Below are 23759 nucleotides of genomic sequence, written 5' to 3'. Positions count from 1 at the left end.
GCTGAGAAAGGGTTTAATAATGCTCTGCTCTTCACACAGGGGTCACAAGGCTTAGTCAGTGCTTGCAAACTATTTCGGTCGCAAAAATAAAGAAAATGTAGTTTATAAACACTGAGCACCATTGCTACTGACAGACTGAGGCACTGTGTTGTCTTTGTACTTCTGGAATAATTCAGTGAAAGATCCAGAAGTAAAACTTCATGAATTTTTTTTTTTTTCCAGCTTGTAAAAGACAGAGAAGAACCCCTGCATGGAGGCATACATATATATTTTTTCATTTTCTTTGTGTTTGGCTTAGGGATATGTACAAGATACAACCTTGTGCAAATTTCATGGGAATTTATGTAGTTTAAGGACTTTAGTTCATTGTTGTTCGAGAAAGTTTTTCTTCAGATTTCTTTATTCTATTTCCTTTAATAACCCATTCATAAAAGAAGATGTGGCATTTTGTTCTGGCTCTGATTTGATTACAAAAAACATTTAACAGAATAGCAGCCAGCATGCACTAAATCCCTTTTTAAGTACTGTGTTAAAGCTTTCTCTCCTTTCTGGGCATCTTTACACTCACTTTTCCAGCAGGATTTCATTTTCCATACAGTTATATTTAAATAGCAACAAAGGCCTGACCTCCTTGATGTTCAAGTTTGAAATTTGCCTTGAACCTAATAGGACTAAAACTACCTCTTTCATCTTTGGGAGTTTCCAGGTGGTTTAATGAGCCCAAGGAGCCTTCATTCCATACTGGAACCTCTTGAGGGACTTTGTAATGGAAATAACTAGTAAGCAGCACAGCAGTGGATTCCCATGAACTCCTGTGCACAGGCTGGCAAAGCTTAAGCTACTGATACTGGGGAATGGAAGGGATTTTTGCTCAGTAGCATGAGGTAATACCTGCAGAATATTCAGCTCAGCAGATCAGTGTCCCTTAGTGCAGATGTGGCTCAGGACAGACACAACGAGGCTGGACTTGGCACCCCTGTGTTTATTGTATCTCCTGTGTGCTGTTAATCAGCCAATTTGACTCTGCTGGCACTCAGAGCTATTGTTAGACCCCCCCCAGATCCATCTTTTGCTGCTGCTCAGCAGTGCTGCTTGGTCCGACCTCCTGCACTGAGTCATCACTTCTGGAGGCTTTGCTTTTAGAGCAATTACAAGAGCAATTTTCTAGAGGAAAAGACTTATCAGTGAGTCACACAGAGCTCTCCTAGATCCATCATTGCTTCTTAATATGAAAATAATGGGTAAAAGGAAAAAAGCAGGAAAAAGAAAGTATTAAAGTGTGGGATGGGGATTTAAATGTATGGGAGGAGACTGGAGAAGATGTAAATTCTAACTAAGTTTATAGAAATATAATTCAGCACTCATTTATATTTTTGAAATGTTTGATAAAACAAGAAAATACATGTACCAGAGTTCTATAAAAGGCATCCATCTTTTTATGGATTATGAAAAATGTTAATGTTCTGGTACAGTTATTGAATTCCTGCTGCCTCCTATACAATCCTCATCATATACAACTCCTCCTCCTCCTCCTCACTGGGCCTGCTATATATATAACTCTCTGCTTGGCTTAAGAGGTGACTATAAGCATTAAACAGTGTAGAGGTTTTTTACTATTAGTTAACTTTTCAGTCTTAGAGGAAAAAGATATAATGATATGTGGCTTGAAAATGGAAACTAAAGGCATTCCTAATAGAATCAATTATATTTTAAGGAGGATAATTAATCTGTGATACCTGGAGACATTGTGGATTCTCTGCCATGGCAACTTCTTAAATCAAGCCTTGGTCTCTCTAATGTTGTAGCATGAATGACAGGAGTTACAGTGTGAGATTATTGGCTTCTGAGATAAAGGTGATCAGGCTGTCATGGACAGTTCTCTGCTCCACTTCTAGCTAAAAGGATTTACTTTTCTGTTTCCAGTTACAAAATTATAGTTAGTTTATCTCCATCAGTCCCAGGGCTCAGTCCTCTCTGCAGACCTCTGGCTCCATATGTTCTTTTCCATACATGGAACAAATATGTGAGAAACAGTGTGCAAAAGTAGTTATGAAAATACTTAATCAGAAGGAAGGAGAGGAGTGTTGCTATTTGAATTTCAAGCAGAAAGACCAGGGAGAGGAATCAAACCCTGATTACAAGAACCTGGACTTGTCTAGATGAAGTATCTATCTACATAGGGAGCACGTTGACTATGGAGAAACATATTGCACAGTGTATTAAGTTCAGGTCCAAGCTGACCTGACAATCAAATTCTAACAAGTAGACCTTTTGAAGAAAAATCTTTTGATGTAATATATTCACAATGTGTCAGGTTGGAATTGTCTCACCTCAGGCTCCATAAAATATGTTGCAGAAAGTCAAGTACCACCAATGGGAACTGGTAATTTATGGCTAAAACATTTGTTTTAAGGACTACATTTGTGTAGTATTGGTTTGTTGTCAAGTCTTGACTGTGGTTGTCCCCACTTCAGCAGTGTTTTGGGTACAGAGATTCTGCCACAAGACTGGCAGCATAAAGCCTTATGAGTTTGATGCACAAGGAAACTTCCCATCTCTTTCGCCTCCATTACCCTGCAGGTCCCACAGCACTGAAACAGTTAATCCTCAGCATGTTTTCACCAAACCTGACAGCATGGCTGAAAACTTTTTATTTTGTTCAATTCTTCCTTGTCCTTATCCCCAGTCCTTTCCATCACTCTTCTTATATCCTGAAAAAGAAATCAATCAAAATGTAGATTGAAATTCCAAGTAAAAGTCAGTGTTTCTTAAGGAAAGATAATGGCTGCTAGACAAAAGTACACCACTCATGTTCTGACAAAGGATTGTGTGGTACCCTGCATGTTCACTTGTTTCTCCTCAGTGCTGTTTATAGTGAGTTATTTCCTTTCTATTTTCAATGTGTTCCAGTCGGAAATTCCTCTCTCTGAGCATTTGCTATGATGAGAGTCATATAAATCTGGAAAAAGTCAAAGAAAAAAGATGATGTGCCAGAATGGGTAACTTAATCCCACCCAATGACAGAATAAGGTGCTTGTTTCTGTATCTGAGGATTTTATGAATGTGTGCCTTATTTTTTTTCTTTTCTTTTTATTTTTTCCTTTTTTTTTTTTTTTTTTTTTTTTTTGGTTAAAGTTAGAGTTTTGAAAGCAGGGAGATCTAAGGTAAAACCCTAGCTTTCCTGAAGACTGTTGATCCCATGAAGAAATGTACAAATATGTTCAACTGTATTTTAGTTGTAAATGAGATTTTTAAATGTTGCTCAATTAGAGCTGAAGTTCTCTACCCACGGTGTTGATTCAAAGGCCAGCCCATGGTAGTGTGGTCTTAGACTGAGGGGTTGGGACAATGGGACAATGCTCTCTGGGAAGGGGTGGAGACACCAGTTTTATTTCTAGGCTGTCACGAAGAATTCTCATTTTGAGGGTCGCTTTTGGGCACGTATCCATCAAGGTCTGGAGGAGGATGGCTGATGCACTCCTTCCATACACACTTCTGACACATGTCAAAAAGTAATGGTTTCCTGTTACTGCTGACACAGCCCAGATTCAAACCACTGACCGAGAGGTGAAAGGCTCTGTATCCCATCAGCAATCTTCCTCTGTACATTTCTCCTATTGTTAATTTTTAGTATCCTTGAAAACTTACGCTGCAGAACCTCACTGGCACCAGTCAATCATAAAATAAGACAAGAAGTTTAAGTGCATCTATTTTGAGGGCTAGGCAGATTGTTTCAGTCTGATATTTCATCTCCATTCTCAGATATGCTGCTCTTCTTTTTGTTACTTGTTTACGGAAATGAATGATATATCATAGCCTTCAAGTTTTATTTTCTTCTCAAAGTTTTTTAGACATACTAAAGGACACAATCCAAGAAACTAGGATGTAATTACAGATTTTACATCTTCTGTATGACCTGTCAGAAGTCTGCTATCTCTTATAAAGCCATTCCAGCATGGAATTACTGTCAGTTTGATAGAAGAAACACTTTCATAGGTTTCTTTGATTGACACATTCAAAATGACATCAGTTCCTAGTTTTAAAACCTATTGTTATTAAGTCTCTGTTGCTATTTATGTTAGAAATATGTGCATGTATGTCAAAACAATGCATCAACTTTGCTGATTGGCTGCACCTTGAATGTGTTGCCAAGGTAACAGAACAATTGTTTTTAATCTTTTCTAAATTGTCTTATTTGTTTGTTTCACATTCCAAGTTTCATATTTAATTCTCCAAATGCATAATTTGATGATTATTTTAAAAATATTTTTTAGACCACTTGTGCATCCTGCACATGAGATGTGCATGGGCACACACTTTCTATCAAGAGTAAAAAGAGTAAATAATTAAATGGCTTGTTTGAGATAAATATCTATTACTGTGTTAGTGGGTACACAATCAGCTCTTCAGTGTGGTATATCTGGCATTTATTGGTTACTTCTGAGGCAGTACATAGTGATTTCATCTCCTTCACAATTTGATTATCTTAGATGGTGAGATCTTCATGTAGGACTTCCTTTTTGGTTATGTAGCAAATCCCAAATAAGTTCTCATACCTAGTGGGGTCAGGCTAAATCTGTGAGAAACTCAATAAATCTTCTTCTGTTCAAATGCATCCCAGTTAATTCCAGCCCAAATGGTGATGAGTACATTAAACTCTTGAGTTTTACCTGGAGTTAGGAGAGTTAGACAGAGTCTTGCTTCTATGACATGTCAGTAAGAACCACCTTGGTGTGTCTTGGTCAGTGTATTTCAGTTGTGTATATCCATACAGACAGGTAAGCACACATTTTGGGTAAGATCATGGCTGTACTTACATACATTCACAGTGGAATTTTGAGACAAACCATGTCCTAAAGATAATGGTGGCTTTTCATCATCCTCCAAAATAACACCAGGAAAGGCACATCCCTGACAATCAGTTCAGGCTTAGGTGAGTCTGAACAAGAAGTGGTTTTCCCACACACACTTTTCCAAAGTAATTATCATGCTATGAAAGTGTTAAGCAACAGACAGATTAAATTTTCAGCAAGATTTTCAGGTAATTTTTTTCCCTGAAAATTCAGTCCTTCCTCTCAAATCTTGCCTAGTAAATTATTAAATAAGAAAGTTGCATATATGAAGATTAGTAGCCAAAGATTTGCTGATGTTTTGTCAAGGAAATTGCAGTGTCCATTTCGGAGTAGGAGCAGTTATATATCCAGGCATTATTTCAGTGAAATGGGAGATATGGTCTGTTACTTGATTGCATTAAAGAGGTTTTGAGAGCAATGTGTGTCTTATGCTTAAGGATGTATCATCATGCTTATTAGGACATATTCCAGCAAAGTTCATACATTCTTTTAAGTAAAAGAATGATCAGAGGGCTCTTACACCTCTAGGTGGTTTTTAATTGCTGGCAAAAGAAGATCAGAGAGATTTTACACCTGTGCATTGTTCCATTGTCCTTTGCATGTTATACTGAATGTTCTGTAACTGTAACCTCAATAACTTGATAAATACTGCACACTGAATCTAAAAGAGCATATGTTACAAGAAATTTTATTACTAAAGTAAAGAAAACATATTGTTGATATGACTACAATGGAGAGATTTATGTTGGGAAAGATCAACAAGTACAAATATAGACTTGCCAGGTTCTACCTGAAGAATGAGAACAAACATTATATTTCAACAAATAGGAAGAAATGCACTTGGAACTCTCTTGGCTAATTCTTCAGGAATCAGTTTTCACAAGGATCATGATTTGTGTTCCCAACCCACTCTTTGATGTTATCTAACCATTGTATCAACTATTTCCCTGTTGTATCATTTTGAAATGGCTTCCAAGGGTTTGTATAAATGTAAATAGTTTGGCATTTTCTAAGTTCAAGTTACACCTAAAATACATAAAACATTACCCTTGCTTTTAATGAATAAACTGCACTATAATAGCACTTTCAAAGAATTAGATTTTAAAAGTAGCTGGTGAAAATAATGAAATTTTCTAATAATGTGTTTTACAAATAGTATCACCTATCTGAACACTGTGGGGATGTTTGAAATTATGGCTGTGGGATGGAGCATTATTTCATGTTAATAAGGTTGTGTGCCCAGTGAACAGAGTAGTGAAACTTCATAACAAATTCTACATCCAGTGACAATGATGGTAGTAAGAATATCTTGAGTGGAATACAGGCTTAAATGGAAGGAACAGAACACATTCTTGGGGGAATTTTTGTCAGAGCAAGAAGTCATGACCCATGTCCTGTTAAGAAAAAAGCAAAAGAGGTGTCAGGGTAAAGAACATGACAAGATCTTCTAGAGTAATCTGAAGGATAATTCACAGTCTGAAAGAAAGTCTTAGATACTTTGACACCCACAGTATTTGATGCCAATGGGAAGGTGCTCTACCCACCTAAATCTGTGAAGTATTGGTGTGCTGTTAATCCTGGCCAAAAAACACAAAGTGGCTCAGGTAGAATATAACTCTATTCCCACATCAGTGAATGTAACGAGCATGGAAAATGATACAAACCTAGCCCTTTCATGTTATAATATTAATCTCAACTGGCACAACATGAGTCCACTTTTACAACAAAGATTGGACAGTGAAAGGGAAGGGAACACATGTCAACTATTCTCACAACAAATCTAAATAATCTAATCTAGTGTGTGGTCCTTCTCAGAAGTTTGTCCAAGTCTGGTTACAAAATTACAGGACTGGTTTTTTGAGTTTTCTTATTGTAACAAGGAAAGATTCAGTATGCTTTCTATCTAAGAAAAAGCTCAAGTTTCAGTTGTTATTAACCACTTTAGTCAGAAGCACACACAACATTTTTGGATACCAGAAACTCTTCAACTGAAAAAAGTCACTGCTATACTTGAGTGGTGTGATTTTTTTCTCATCCTTTAAATGTACCAAGCACCAATCTTTAGCATACTGTAGGTTGGAAGAAGCACTTCTGAACACTCTTTTTGAGTACATGTTCTGTACTTTAAAAAGAAGTCTTTTCCACCCCCTTGCTGTCTGGCTCTTTCCACTGAATACAATATTCATGAGAGACCAGATCAAAAGCCTTGGAGAGCAACGCTGTCTCCACACACAGCAGCTGCTTCACGGGTCCCCCATCCACCTTCCCTGGGGTTGTGCCTCAAACCTGTTCCAGAGACACAACTTTAGGGAGTGCAAGAGCAACAGAGGCATCACATCCCTCTGATTCCCTGTGTCTCTCCTGGTGCTACCCATTTGTAACTACTGTGAATCTGTGTTTAGAGCTACAATCTCCCACAGACTCTCCCTGGACTATGAGCCCTTTGAGACATGTCAGAGGCCACAGTATGTCAGCCATACAGTGCTGCCTCTTTAGCATGGGTGCATTGCACTTAAACTGCTCTCTAGAACTGCTTTCAGCTCTTGTAAAATTGCAGAGTCACTCGCTCTTGTGACTTTCTGGCATCACATCTTGCTGAGGAGGTACTTTGTGACTTGCTGGCTCAGCACACCTGCACAGGCTGTGTCACCCCTGCTGCCTCGTTGTGTGGTGACACCGTGGCTCCCTGAGTCAATGCTTCATGATCTGCAGCTCGCTCAGGTGCCACTTGCAGGATCCTGACTCCTCAACTTGCCGAGCAATGTCTTTGTGACACATACACCCCCCTGCCCCTGCAGCATGTGGCTGCTCTCAGTGGCCGGTGGGAGAGACTTGTCTCTCCTCAGCAGGATTTTAAGGCTTTATTGAGAAACCTGGGAGGTATTTTAAGATTGATTCCAAAGTGCAGAGGACAGAAAGTGCAAGGCCAAGGGCCTGTCTTCGACTAAGTACAATAGACTGACGTTTTTTAACATGGTATTTTTTTGTTTGTTACTTGCCCTGCCTGTGGGCTCTCACTGTCCTGCTGCATTTCGTTTCTACTGCTCCTTGTACGGATTGTTTCTGAGAGTTTTCTGCCGAGCCACTAAAATCCAATATTGCACTGCAAACTGACCTTGCAAAGTCTCTTCTGCCTATGGTACCACAGCCACAATGGGCTGGAGCCAGGCTGGGTTCTTCCCACAGCTGGGACTCATCTTGCCATGTTTTCTTATGCCACAGAGCAGCTATTCCCTCACCTCTGTCACTGGATATTGCTGAAGCAATCAGGCTGTTAGCCACCTACAGGAAACATGCCCATCTTTTGCATGAGGTGCAATGCCCTAGCAGGCAGCAGAAAGCTGTGGGAGCTGCTTGAAATCTGGTACAAAAACATAAGATCCTGTAGGACACATCCTGTGGTCTTTTCAGGGGGATAAATGCCTTTTTGTATGGATGAACTCAGTGTCACTATGGAGCAAAATGTCTTGCCTTTCATAGAGTACAGATGTCACTGTTCTCTACCCACTCCTCAAGACAGTGATCCGCAAAAAAATCAGCAGCTCTGAGCAGTCCAGCCTGGCCATGCTAAACCAAAATTCACTGTCTGTATTCTAGCCACACAAAGGTTAAAGATTCCCTCATGCTAGCATGCTGAAAAGGAAGGTGAAGTAGCAAAGCACCAGGATGGCTTTTGTGGTTTATAATATATCAATTTGTACAGTAAATAGAGTCTGTGTTTAATGCTCCCCTGCAGCGATGACTATTAATAATAAAAGGCCCTGAAAGGAACTGAACTTTCATGATAAAATATTTCTGACAGCTCACTCCTCAACACAACAACTGTTGTCCCCAGAGACTCATTCAACATTCATTTGAATCATGGAGAAAGAAGACCAGCTTGGAAGATGTTTTTCAGGAGTGCAGAGGGGGACTTTGATCCTAGCTCAGATAACAGCTGCTCTACCTGAGCGGATTTTCGGGTAGATGTATCCTTCAGCCCAGGTAAGCCTCGAGGGAGGTGTCTGGTTGACCTCAAAGCTCAGGGAAGGCACCTGATACCTGAGGGAGGGTCTTTGAATGGGCAAGAGGACCTGGCAGCGCATTTTATCATTGTGTCAGTCTCGCGTTTCTGGCGAGAGCCAGCGCACACAGGAAGGGAACTCCTGAAGGGATTCAAGTCGCACCTTGAATTTTTTTTCCCACTGTAAAATAAAAAGGAGGCAAAAAGCCAAAATACTTTGATTAGATTTTGTCTGTACTATTGTGTTTTCTCACTGCCCTTGGAGAGTACAAAGCACTTCATTTGAAATCCATGACCCTGATTTCCCAAGCTGGAGCAAGAAGCAAATACCTGATACTTGATAAACTTCTCAGAGGAAAATGAAACAGTTCATATAGTGCCTATAAGAACAACAGTGATGGGCATTATGCACATCCCTACAGTAAACAGACAATGCTAGTTGCTGCAAAGTGTGTCAAATTCTTTGGTACTTAAGCAGAAAAAAATCCAACTGAAAATAATTTTAGCTTTGGGTAGGATAGGATAAAGATTACTGTATGTTCTTTTTATTCTCTCAACAGCATCTATGCTGGTTCCTGTAAATTAATGTGAAAAATATTTGGGATTTCTTGACTGTAGAAGTGACAACGCACTGATTTTCCAAAACTGATTTCATTTTAATAATTCTTTTTCTTTTCCCATGCCTGTCTTTGTGACACTGAGGTAAATCCAGAATAACCCAGATAGAAATTGCACAAATTAACTTTTAAATATTTTACTGCAGGGCCATTTGGAAACAGCCTCCTCAAAAACTGTTCCTTTGTTTATGAATATTCTGTTCATTCATTTTCTCACTCAGGACAAATTATCATTCCCTCTTAACCCAAAGTGGGAAAGGCTTTAAGATATCCCTGGATTTGGAATCTCAAATTATGCCCTTGATATCATGACTTTTGAAAGTAAAACTTCTTTCAGAAATAAAGACACTTGCTGAAGCAAGTATCTCGTAAGACAGGAGATCATCTCCTTGTATTGAATGTCTTCCAAACAATCAATACAAGATTTTCAAAAGTAATGAGAAAACTGCTGATCACAGGCTCTTTGAGCATAATTGAAAGGCTAAAAACGGTGGAAACATTGTGGGAAAACAAATGGAACAAATGTTTAAAAGCAATCTGGATCTTTCCCTCAGCCACAGTCAGTACAGACAGGAATAGTCAAAAAGTTGCACCCAAAATTACCAGTGAGCCTTCAGTCTGAGAGCAGCTGGTTTGTGGCATCCAGGGCAAGGACCTTGTACAGCCCCTTTCTGCTGGAGCGTGGCAGCTCTCCGTGCTATTAGGAACAGAGGCAGGGAGGAATTATTTTAACTGTAGAGTTCACAAGATAAAGATAGTGAAGTATGGAACATGGATGGGAGCACTGCACAGGGGTGGGTTTTGGTGTTTCTGAACAAAAACCTGCTTGTGAAGAGAACAGACATGCACAAAGTCCAGCCCTGCAGCCAATTTTCAGTGTCTTTTCCTGCATAAAGACTAGGGACAAGCCAGCTGCAGTGCACACAAATGGAGGCATCCTCTGGCTTCCTGCAGGACTGAGATGTGGCAGAGAGGCATCAAGGTAAAAGAACCCTGCTTTGGAAAGTTTTAGCTTCTGAAAGAGGCTTTGAAGATGTTTGAGGAGGAAGGATTTCTGTGGTGCTTTTGTACATAGTTTACACAGCCAACCTTTCAAACTGCTAACAGAGTCCAGAGCCTAGAAACATTCACAGTTGCTTCAAAGTTAAGGGCTTTGTCCTGTTAAGTCATTACATTATCTGAGTATAAACCAAAGAGTTTTCAGCTCTGAATAATTTAGGTGAAAGAGTTAGCCCTAGGCCAGGTGCTCTACTTAGGGAGATGGTGAAATAAATTATTCAGAAAGGGAGACAGGTAAAACAGATGGAAAAGGCCGCCAAAACAAGACACCCAGAGGGCAGCTGTTTTGCAGGTCCCCTGTGAAGCCTCCCCCTCACTTACTAGGAGGGCTGTGGTAATGAGTCAAGCAGTGGTGTTGAAACTGAACTTTGCCTTGTTAATTCATGTGGTGGTCACAGGGAATGCAGGTACTGATACCTAGAAGCAATCACCACTGTGTCCAAGCCTGTGCAACCCATGCTTTAACATTAGAGAGTACATTTGCAAAGGACTAAGGACAGAGGTTCCTAAATTATTTGATTTTGAAAATGATCCTCAGTGGGGAGGGGAAAAATACACTCCTCAAAATATTTACTCAATTTAAACAATCTTTCAAACACATAGAATCATAGAATCATAGAATGGCCTGGGTTAGAAAGGGCCTTAAAGCTCATCCAGTTTCATTCTCCTGCCATGGGCAGGGACACCTTCCACTGGACCATGTTGTTCAGAGCTCCATCCAAACTGACCTTGAACACTTTCATGGATGGGGCATCCACACCTTCTCTGGGCAGCTTTTTCCAGTTGCATTTTGTCTTCCCACTCATATCTAGATTTCAAATTTTGATTTAACTTGTGCAATTTGGAGTACATTTTTCAAGGCAATTTGGGATTCTTACTACTTCTGTTTATGGTCATATGTGTCAATTTTTATACAACCCATCATTTCAACTATGATAAATAAAGCCCTTTGATATTAAAAGTACTCAAATAGTCCAGGAACTTATGCCAAAGCAATGAAAAGTTCTAAATTATCTTGCCATTTTTACTGACAAGTGAATATTTTACTAGCTTTTACTGTCAGTCAATGTTTGATTCTTTTGCTAATGACAATCACTAACTTTACTGATGGTTGGCAATGTAAGACAAGTGTCATGAATGTATACAAAATCTGACACCATTTTTTTTAGGGAGACTAAATAAAATCACTTCAGTGCTGATTTTCATTCCCATAATACAGCACCTACTCATACAAATAATTGTCCTGGTTATGATGGAATAAATTGCCTGTGCAAATGGCAAATTAGATGTACAATTGTCCAGCAAGATGTTTTTGTGAATAGGAGCTTGGTACTTTTCCCAAGTCTGTCTTACTAGGGTTGAGCTTTTACCACGAAGAGAATCCCAATCCCTCTCTCTTCTGCTTCCCTGCCCCAGGAGTGAGTGGTGAAGGGTACAAGAGAGGAAATAAGGCAACTATCAAGAGAAGGAAAGCAAAAGGAGGCACCTGAGCAAGGACAAGAGGGAAACAGATGAAAGATTTGACTAAAGGAAAGCACTGTGAGGAAAGAATACTGGTGTGGCAAACACTGAGACATCCTCCTTTAATTTCATCAGCCTAGATGCTGGTACCCTCCTGAAAAATGGCACCAAAGTTACCACATCCCCACTGTCTTCCTGGAGAATCTGATTCACTGCAGGACCTTGAAAATTTCATCTCATCCCTATTTTCTGTATCTTTTCTTTTCTTTGTTGAGTTACCCAGTGACTGATCCCTGTGGGGCAGAAACTCTACCTTGGCATTTTCTGTTTGTGATGTTCAGCATAATAAATCCTCAGTGTTACTGGGGCTGGGTGTAAGTGTAGCACAGATAATACAGCTACCAACATAACCCCTGCAGAAAGCACACTTGGACATAGACCTGGATAGCAGCACATTCCCTATGGTCTTTAGACTGCATTTCCATGGAGGAAAGTTTTAATGAAGAAAACACATTCATGTTGTTGTTATTATCATGGCTATCATGGTAATAATTTCTTAGTTAAGGAGCTATCTAAATCTACTAGAGACCTTTGAAATGCAAACAGCTTTTTTCAGGTATAGTTTGTTGAAGTCATGCATTTATGATGTCGTGATAATTGTGTGAAACTTAATAAGACACAAGATTGTGGCTTCACTAAAATTCCAGGCAGAACTGTTACAAAAGTGAAATCTCTTGTTTAATCTTAAATGTCAGTAAAGGTAGCACAGAAGGGCTCAAACGTAACCTTTTTAAAAAGGTAATCTTTTTCCTTTTCAACTTTGCTCCAATGTAAGAGTTCTTCTCATATAACACTTTATGTAATTGTTTTCCAAAATAAGTGTAAGATGACCTTCTTTGGCATCCTCAGGAAGTTCCTTTTGCTGTTTTATAGGAGTTTCAAGAAAGTGTTAGATATTCTTGCTGTCTACAGGCTCCTCTGAGCTGACATTCTGCTTGTAGTTATCTGAGATATTATGTAAGACCAAGAATTTCACTTATTTTCTAGCTAGAGAAGTGACTATGTGAGCTAAGGATGACACTTGGTCAATAAATCCTTTCACTTCCTTTGTGCTTCCTTTGATCTCCGAGGAGGATTTTGCCATCCTCTTCAAAGAAAACAATATCCGCTGATGTCCATCTTTTCTGATTCCCTCTTGATATCTTTCCTTCTTTGTGACCATCATTGTGGCTTCCTGACTTCTTTCATTTGGTAGCTAACTCAGAGATACTTGAAGTATTTACTCTTCTTTCATGTCTCTGTTTTCTTGGCCCTCTTCTCATCTTACCACCATTTTAATTAGCCTTATTTTCTGTCTCTTCCTCCTAAAAATGCAGACATTTGTCTTTTCTGTTTGTTTTTTACCATTGTTTGTAGTCATCTCTTCACTTGATACTCTTTTCCTAAGTGATATTTTTTACTAACTTAATGATTATCTCTAATTTGCATGTCTGTCTGTTTGTAATCTGGCTATCTGTATATTCCCTATGGCACTTTTTCTTCTGGATGAATGTTTGTTACACAGCAAGGGTAGCCTGTAAATACTACTTAGAAAATCTTTTCAAATCATGTAATCACCTTGCAGTTCTATTTTGAATTCCCATCTTAAAGGAAAAAAACATATCTATATAACTGCATTAGCAATGTGAGGTAAATCACCCAGTAACTCAAGAAGGGATTGTGATTTCACCTCATTAAAAGGTTTTCCTCTTTTCTTACCAGGTTTTAAAATCGGTCAATGAGAAAGATCACAACTGTCGTCTGCCCAGCCCTGGGGCAGTGTGAGACAAAACAAGAAAGATATTCTCTTAGCAATTGCTTCCCATGTCAATGCACATAAAGGAGTTTTCATTTAGTTTGCTGGAAAACAGCATCTTCTGCCTAGAGGAAACTAATGCAGGTAACAACTCTGGATTGGCACAGAGTGTGGAAGGAATGGGATGTACCAGGAAACAATCACCTACTTATCAATGAAGTAGAAAAACTCTAAACTTATTTTCTTCTATTTTGAATTTATATCTCAAAATATGACAATATTTGTTAAAGCAAATATTAAAAATAATTTTAAAATTATGTTAAGACTAAACTAATTTGGGTGAGATATGTGAACAATTCAATGGCTTAGCAGGCAGAGGATTTAATAAGTGATACTGTACACACACCTGAGAAAATAATTTGGTTCTTATTTGGCTCACTTCATTATAAATAGTGCCCTGATGAAATAGAAAACAATATTTTTTAACTAAAATTAATCTAAAGGTTCTATTTAAATTAATATTCATTAAAAGTTCTATTAAAATTAATAAAATTCAGAAAATGGCAGTATTACTGATGTGATTGAAAAGGCTGGTGTATGTTGTTTTCCACTCAGTGCATCATTAAAGAGGAGGCAAACTGTTATGTTCAGCTGAGCTGAACTGAAAATAATAATGGAACTGAGAAAGACATACTTGAAAATTTGAAAAATCTGACCAGTATCAGCAGTGTTTCTCTGGAAAAGCAGGTAATTTCAGGAATTACTCACTGCAGGGTGTAGATATCACCTACTTTCAGGGATATAAATTGACCTTTCTGGATGGTTTCATGTAGATAAGCTCCAAACTGTAGTGAAACTATCTTCAGTGCCTTTTACAATTTTTACAGTAATATTTGTTGTGCAAATGTGGCTTGTACATAACCTTGGGGCTTGATCAATTATTCTAAGATGTTTTCAAGAGCTTGAAATTATTATACTTCAGCTATAAAAGGGAAACTCTTTATCATGGGATGCATGGCTTGATGAATTTTTTAATGTGCCTGGAAATTAAGAGAGGCTGATTTTTATAAGTCATTACAGTAGAATATTTTTTGACTCTGCTCCATTAAAGTGGGTGAGATTCATACAGCTGAGATCAGGTTCAGGCTGACAAGACTGGGGTATTTCACTTGCAAACTATACAGTGAATTTTTCATAATGAATATAATCAACATTATTAGCAACCACTTAATGATTCAGATGCAGGTTTACCCCAGTGCACTTGCTTATTATATGTGCCCACTGAACAGCATTGAACTTCATCTTAAAAGAGTATTTTATATGCACTTTATATACAAGAGGAGAAATTACTGAAAGTCTGAACTTGCATTTTGAAATGTGAACTGAATAATGTTTTATGGGAAGGGTACTATTCTTTTAAACCTTTTCTCTTTTCTTTTCTCCCTTTTTTTCTCCAGAAAAGAAAACACACTAGAAGTTGCATTTGTTAATAGCTTTCTCTTACCCATTGTGAAATATTTCAAATTTGGTAAGTAGGGAAGGGAATTAAAATAAATTGCTTTTACAAGAGGGTATAATTTTTTAAAACTTTTTAAAATCCTTTTTTAATCATTTTTAATATGGACATGTTTATTTTGGCTAACTCCATTGATTATGGCCTATATCTTTCTCAAAGCTTCTTTGGGTGGATGAAAAGCTTTGTACTATGCAAATACAAGCTGTGATTATCAGTTACCTAATGTTCCTGTTGGTTATTCGCTAATATGTTCTAATATGATTGGTATGAAATATGTGGTTTCTACTGTGGCTATCAAAAATTTCAGCCTCTGCTGTCAGTAGTGGACAAGATTTGGAAAGTAAACTCCAGTGGGCAGGTGAAATGCCACAAGTTTTGAAAGAGTTTCTCTGCAATAAATTATCAAATATAAAATTCTGCCCCACATAAATCAATGGATAAAATTCCTTTAACTTCTATGATCAGGATTTTGGCCTGAAACATATGGACTTAAGTAGGAACTGAGATCTTTAAAAACATGGCCTCTGTTTTAAGTAGGTCTGTGTCAGGGTTAAGGTGGGAGGGGCAGCAGGCAAGTTACTGAATGAGCTTCAGGACTGAAATGATGGATTTCCAGAGCACCTTGGGGTGAACATCCTGTTTCGTCCAAGCAGGGCACTCCAGGACTTACAGTGGCATTTTCCTGCTACCCTGTCTTGTGGCTGTTGACTAGAACTAATGTGTGGGACATGTGTTAGTGTTGAGATGAGGTTTTTGCAGGCAAGCAGGCAGGCCCTGCCAGCAGGTCACAGACAAGGTACACAACTGCTTGCATCTTGTTCAACATCCACACCCCTTGAGTCTGCACCTCTTCTTTTTCAGCTGTGACTCTCCTCTCCTTCTTGCTCTTCATATTCTAGGTTGCAATTAACACTTTGGAACTCAAGATTAGCACATTCAAGCCACATACAAAAGAGTGAGATGGTGACTGAAATGATGGAGAGAGGTATTTACAATATGGAGCAGCAGGGTTGTGTAATAGGGTGTAATTCCTGTGTGGTCTGCTGAGAAGTGCCAATCTGTGCAATCTGTTATGGCAAAAAGCCAGAAAAGGGGCCATATAAACTGGCATCAAGTGAAGACAGGGTACTACTGCCTTAGAGTTTGTAGCCTATGACATGTAGTGGGGAAGGAAGAAATCATAGGGGTTTAGTGCCTCTTTCTATGCAAAGCCTGACGAATCAAATTCTGACTGGCCTGTTGCAAAACAAAATGTTTGCATTTCCTCAAGCCTTAAGGATGGAACAGTTAAATCAACATAGAGATAAATTTTGTCTGGGGAATCTATGGAAGAGCAAAGATAGGGAGATGGTGAAGGAAGGAAGAGACCACAGAGGCTCACTTGAATGGATCTATGCAATGTTCTCTTAAGACATGGCCATCTCCCTCCTCCAGTGCCCCCCACTTCTCAAGAATGCATGTCTGGGGTGCAGGAAGTCCACTGGCAGACAGTCCAGACATACATGAGGTGTGCAGAGAACCAGCTTGGTCTGTTGCCACATGAGATTTGAAATGGGTTTGGTGGTGTCTGTTTTCAAGATGCCTTCTTATTCCCAAGAGATTTCCTTATGGATATTGTCAGGGAGCTTACAAAAGTGGCCTTTTTCTCACACGAGAGTTTGAAAAGCAGAAGGCTCACGATTTTCAAATCATGCAACATGGTTTGATATCGCTCATGGAGTAGGGCACAAGTCAGTGGGGGGAGAAAACACATATGATAAGTGAAACATTTTCAGTATTTTGCTTGAATGGAAAAATACAGTGACACTTTAAATCTACTGAAATAAAAGGCAGTTAATATTTTAACTTCTGTATATATAAATGTGTATGTGGAAGCTGTTATTAACACGCACCTTACTGTAATGATTCATACAGATGTTAAGTAGGATTATGAAACAAATAAAGGCATAACCATTCTCTTAAATCATGCTATACTGATCAAACAGTTCTGTGCAACACCCCAGCTATTTACTTACAAGAAAAAACATGATTAGTGCACATTAGTAATGTGGTAAAATGGAAATAATGTCAAAGCACACATTACCCAAGCAAAGAGTACTAAGTGAAATAGAGCCAAGTTTACAATTACAACCAATTTACACTCATCTAAGAAGTTATTTAAAAATTAATTTCACCAAATAACTAATGTAAGCCTGTATTTTCTGATTCAACAAACCTTCCAAACACTGCTTAATTTTAAGCATGTGAGTTAATAGTTTTCTTCCTAGGGTCCACAGATGCCTGGAAGACCCTGGTCTCTTCCTGTGAGGACCAGTAGAAATAAGGAAGAAAAGTGTTAAGCCTTTGAAATTCCCTGTTCTGCTGGTAAACTTGAACAGCATGTCAAAAACCACTTAATATAAGCAATCTGCCTCCTTGTCCATCCAAAAGTTAAGCATGCAAGATTTGAACACTGTACATGCAAACTGTACATTCAATCAACTTGTCATTATTACACACATTCATTCACTGTTATAATAGTTATTACAAAAATTTAAGTGCTGGCTGCATAAATCTCTTTATTCTGTATGTTATACAGGACAAAACCAAGAAACACTGTGGAATACAAATAGATTAAACAGTGAGTTGGAGATGATGGAAAATACACTCTGAGTATTTGTCCCAAGTGATATCATGACACAGAAGTTAATGCAAATTCGTTTCTCAATTTTAAACCTTTAAAATGTTATAGGGTGGCAACTACTTCCTCTAATACAAATCATTGTGCCCTGTGTCCTTACCAATTGCTGTGTCCAACAAGCCCTTTGGTCAAAATGAAAACTGATGAACAGTCTCAACAATTTATACTGAACTCTTTTATAGATCCACGTGTGTGGCAGCATTGATATGACAGGTGTCTGTACCTTGCAAAGGGATATAAAGAGCATTTTTTCTGAGGCAACATTGTGTATTTGTACCCGAGTTAGAGAGGTAGGGCAGGATTTGGAAATAAGGATGATATGAAACACAAGGAAGATGATCTAATTGATTTGGTATTAACCAGTAGCTGGTAGGAAGACCAGAGTTAAAAATAAATTTGGATAAAATTTCCTGTTAAAATTCTTTCCTGTTCTGCTACATCATTGCCCTGTGGCCTCCAGACAGTCACACAGACCTAGAAAATCTGAAGATACTCAGGCTCCTACCTTCCATTTGAAAACAATCAGGATACAAGTACCTGAATACCTTGGTGGAAAAGCCTTTAATCTTTGTGTTTGCTTCAACTCCCCTGGTGTACAATTGAGATGAATAGTGCCTCTCTGAAAATGTGATCATTTAGGTGTGAAGTTTTAAGATATTATGGTAAAGAGGCCACAGAAGTACCTAAAGCGCTGCTTATCAGCAGGTAGAGCCTTCAAGCCATCATAAAGCTTTGGCTGTCGCAGTATTTGTTTATTCTCTGCAGCAGTTTTGATTTTTTATTTTGCTTCTGTGAGCACTCTGTGGAGGCTATCTTTGGTCTTGGTTATCACTACAGATTCTGCTTTTATTGTTGTGTTAGGGAAAACCCGAGTACCTTAGCCTGACAGTTTGGAGTTCAAGATAATGGGGGGAAAATGGGGTTTTAATCATCAAAACTATGAATCAGATGAACACTTTTTTTTTCAACAGGAGTTTATTATAGTTTTAATTTTTCCTTGAAGAGTACTGTTTCTTGAAGCACTTTCCCAAAGGTAGGGCCAGAAAAGTCAATGCTCACATCTGTTTTCATTGTCCACATTTTCTGGCATAGAGATTGATCTTAAATTTTATTTTTTCCCCAAAGGAAAAACGCAACCGTGCAAAATATATTCAAATCTCTATTGGGTACTTTTATAAAACCAATGGTAAGCTGCTGTTCTCCCAGCTGGGCATGTCAGGTTTCCATCTTGATTGTGGATAAATGCTATTGGAATAGAAGATATTTATTAGTATGAGCATTATAAGCAGAGCTGAAAAATTAATGCAGAACTGGATCTGTAGTCCTGACCAATAATTTTGCCAAAGGGAGAGGACAACTCGTCCAGAGAATCAGTAGAAAAACTCTGCCAAATACAGCTGTAGGAGAAGTGCAAGGTAATGGAACATTGAAGTAAACTGAAATGTTTGGCAGCTTTTAGAACAGTTGAGAACATCTCTCTGGAGTGTTCATAGTGCCTGCCTCATCAAAGTCTGTAATGGTCACCCAACTTAGAGAAGGAATACCTGCTATGGAAATGTACAGGACCTTGGCTCCCTGCACAGAGGATGGAGAGGATTTGTTATGGTGCCTGGCAGATGGCCTGACTTGATCTCAATTAGCTTTGAATACCCTTTGATGTTGAGAGTGCACTTATCCCATGTTGACTGGTCCGTTCTGATGTAACAAGGATAAACCCTCTCCCCAGAATGCACGGGGAACAGGGTCCTGCAGGCACCACACCACTCACACCTCGACTTTAGGGGTTGATGCTCACACAATTAACACATCCCCAGACATCATCCTGTGTGTGTGGTCACCTTCCCCAGTTCCTGGCAGGAAGGGCTGTTGTTCCCATGCTGCAAGTTGAGCTTTGGTGGGCTGTGCCTCTTATTTAAGCTCACAGCTGGTGGCTTTGAAAGAGCAGGAGTTGTACCCCAACCCACATCTCCTGCATTGTACTGAACTGGGTGTTCTTTACCATGTTCATCCTTGTAGAGAGTGAAGCAGGTATATGCAGTGGCCCCCTGGCAGGAGAGGAGGGGATCATTTTGTAGACAGTAACACACTGCATAGCAGCTCCAGGGTGACAGGGTGACATCCACAAAGCCCATTTTGGTCCCCTGCCCAGAACCATGCCATCAGCAATCGTGAAGCTCAGAGTCATCTTAACTAGCTTCGATTTTGTATATATGTTACTGGAGCTTTGCCATACTGCCTGAAGCAAACTCATGTGAAACTAAATTACATATGGTCACACAGATGCAGATTATGAACTGTCTACATGCTCATTATAGAGGTGTTTATATTGAGGTTGGTCTTGAAAAGCTCAGACCTGGACTGCTCAGCTTGAATTTTATCTTCAATTAATTTAGAATTATGTGTAATTACCAATCCCTACTGAGTCAATGAAGTGTCTGCATCCAGAACTGGTAAACTAGGTTTTTGGCACAGGGAAATATTTTGTCAGGGCAGAGAGGGAGATCTGACAAACAAATTTCAAGTTGTCTTGGAGACATGGAAACAGAGACACTGTTCTGTAAAAGCAGGAAGGGACCATGTTATGGTACAGTTCTAAAAGTCATATGACACCACCTGAATTCAAGACCTCCTTTTATTCTAAGACTTGGAAGTTCAAGCCATCCACTCTTAAGACTAGTCAGTGACAGCATGGCAAAGTGAGCTCTACCCACACACACAGTCCTTTGATCCTACGGACACAATTCTGGGATGCAGCACAAACCTGAGAAGTCCTCAGCAGCCTCAACCCTGTTAAAGCCCCTGGGAAGGGAGGATGCTCAGCATGTTGCCAACATGGACTCTGAAGTGCATTTCAATTATGTGCCTATCAGGCTGGATATTTAAACTCTCAGAACTCAGTCAAATAAGCCCAGTTTCCCTTGCAGCAAGACTAAGTGTTATTTCCTCAGTTAAGATTATTTCCACATTAAAATGGAATGGATTCATTCCATGTTGGCTGCATAGTACTTGTAAGAACTAAGGTCAAAATATATTTTTATAGTTTGGAAACTGTACTTTTGTCATTCACTCAATAGTCTTTGAAATCTTAATGTTTGAATTTCACAACAATAATAGTAGTATTGCTTTCGAACGAGAACTTAGCATAGCAATTACCAGCTGAGACAAAATGAATGTTTAAAAAATTATCACTGTCTGAACCTAAGCTCTTACAATGCAAGTTGTTTTATAATCTGATTGAGAAGAAATCCTCATATTCTAATAAAATAAAGTAACTGGAGACAAAGTGAAATAAATAGCAGCAATAACAATACTTCTTGTGATTAAATATTTCACATTTCAAGGATGCCTATTCACAAAACACTTAAATAGCTCATCAGTTTTGCCAATTTCTCTTGGTTGTGAGGAATGGAACGCCTTCAGCTGAGTGGACATTCTCACTGTACATCTACTTTAGGGAGATGGTTTATCTCCAAGCCTTTGCAATTAGATTGCCTCATGTCTGTGTAAATAAATCAGTCACAGTACACATTTTGGTGAAATATAGTCACTTGGAGGCTTGGGTTCTCCTTAGGTCAAAGGGCAAAACACTCCACAGAAGAGATCACCTGAATGGGGGACACCAGGGTTGTGGGAGAAACTTCCTAACTGATGAGCAGGCAAGTTGCTCTGAAGGTTTTCAATCATATTTTGCTTGCTTTGATACAAGTGCACGTTCATTTTTAGTCTCTTCAGGCCTTGCTAGTAGTACTGGGCAGCAGGGCCAATGTACAGCAGAGATCTCAGCTGCTGTGGTGGAAAATGGGAGATCTCAGCACTTCTCACAGTTAGTCCCTAGACTGGGACAAGATGGTGGCTATCCTGAAACATAAGCCAGAAACTAGGATGGCACCTGACTTTCCCAGAAAATGCCTCTGTAAGTGCCTCAGTATTTAATAAAGGGTGTTTGAAGTACTCAGCTGCACAAGCAGACACACATACAGAAATATGACTCTTCTAGATTTGAGTCTACCCTTACCAAAAATAAAATAATTGATGTCTGTGGCATTACACCTGGTTTCTAGAAATGCTGAATGGGGCTCTCTGTACAGATCCATAAAGTGCTCTTTAATACATATGTAATTATATTGATGTAATGTCTCTCTTTTCCTTTTATGATAAAGTAATACAAAACCTCCTCCTAACTCCTTACATCTTTTATTGTTTTATTTTATAAATCTAAAGAAAAAGTAGCTCATAACAGTCTTTACAAACAAGCTGCATCTGTTTAATATTAAAGTGAAAAAAATAATAATAGAACCATTACTTTGGAATATCCAAATAACCTGAGGAAAAATAGCATCCATCTGGCCGTTGGTATAACTGTTTTTTACATCAGTTGGATGTCTCTGGGATTGCAAGATTCAACACTTATCTTTAAGTAGAGTGAGTTTCTAAAGATGTAGCATCCAGAGACTTGTGAGTAATCTGTCCTCTTAGAAGTACAATATTGTGTTACCAGATCTGCTGAGCAAAAGCACAATAAAGTTAATCCTTTGGTTCTGGAAAAGCTGTAGGTATTGCAATGGCAGATGTGCTGAAACAGAAGTGTTTACGTTTGTTAGGGCATGTGAAGCAGCAACTCCGCCAGCTCACGGGTATTTGAATTTCCTGCAAACTTTTACCTAAGGGCTATCGTGGGGAAGGAAAAGAGCTCAGAAGAAGTCTCTGCACCCTATTGACAGACTGGCCAACCTTTTCTGGTGAATTGGTGGGCATGCACCTGCATTTTCTCATTGAACTTATTCACTGTGAATGGAGTCATTATGGCATTAAAGTGCTTTTGGTATATGGGGTACAGTATTACCAAGATCAATACTCTGTTATATTTAATATATTTTCCACTTCTTCCTTCTTAGTATGCCATATGGAAAGGAAGAAAAATGTTAGGTCAAGGATTTTGTACTGTGGAGGTGTGATATGACTCTGGTTTGGCCAGAGCTTTGAGATGGAGCTGCCTTCTAGACCTTTGCCAACAGTGAGCTCCCAAGAGAAGTCTGTCAGACTTTAAACTATAAAGCCAGGTTGTGCAGAGCACAAACAAGAAGGGTAATCTTTTGATAAGAGGAAACACAAAGTAGCTGGGTAAGAAATAAAATCAAAATCAGTCATTTATAGCATTTTCCCTGCCTACAAAATCCTTGCTGGCAGGTCCTTGCTTCCATGCCTGGTAACAGTTGACTTGAGGACTTTTGATTGCAGTTAATTCTGTCCAGGCTGCAGAAAATTCTTCCTTCTCTCCCCTCTAATGCCTTGCTGGCTGCTGGCTGCCCTTTGCTACCATCATCATGGGACCTGCTGACTTACAGCTCTGTGATATATCTATCTTTCCCAAAAGAAGGCACAGTTTCCCCCTTAGCAAAGAGTTTTTGACTGGCCACTTTTCAGGGTCTAATTATGTTGAGTTATAAAAAAGATGGTGGTGCAGGAGGTCACAGTATCACTTAAAAGAGTTTGTGCTGGGGACTTCAAAACATTATGTTACTGTCCCTTCGCTTGGAGGCTTTTAGTTGAAATCTCAAAGGCAATCAAAACACAAATGGAAATGGACTCCCAAAAGTGTGAAAAATTTTGACCTCACCAGCAAAGTAGCCACAAGAGACCTGGGAATAGACCACAGCTCCACTGGTTCCCTTTCTTTTTCCCATTCCCTGCAAACACAGTCAGACACGCTCAGTTTGCTCTTTGGATGACATGAAGTCACCTCAGTGGTCTTCTCACTAAAAATATCCTAGTTCT

The 23759-nt window shown here is 39.0% G+C and overlaps 1 long non-coding RNA gene across 1 annotated transcript in view; it reads right to left on the bottom strand.

The window, feature by feature from the left end:
* Window positions 1-967: 967 nt before the first annotated feature.
* LOC121671222 overlaps window positions 968-23759 on the bottom strand; it is a 50893-nt gene continuing 28101 nt past the window's right edge. The window contains exon 2 of the long non-coding RNA XR_006018431.1: window positions 968-2959. This is a non-coding gene — a long non-coding RNA (uncharacterized LOC121671222). The remainder of the gene's footprint in view (window positions 2960-23759) is intronic.

The sequence above is a fragment of the Corvus kubaryi genome, unplaced genomic scaffold (assembly GCF_017639235.1).
Source record: "Corvus kubaryi isolate FWS band 111438036 unplaced genomic scaffold, C.kubaryi_AGA036_p1.0 37397, whole genome shotgun sequence".
Classification (NCBI taxonomy): domain Eukaryota; kingdom Metazoa; phylum Chordata; class Aves; order Passeriformes; family Corvidae; genus Corvus; species Corvus kubaryi.
Note: the sequence above shows the minus strand (reverse complement) of the source record. Positions and strands in the feature narration are given on the sequence as shown.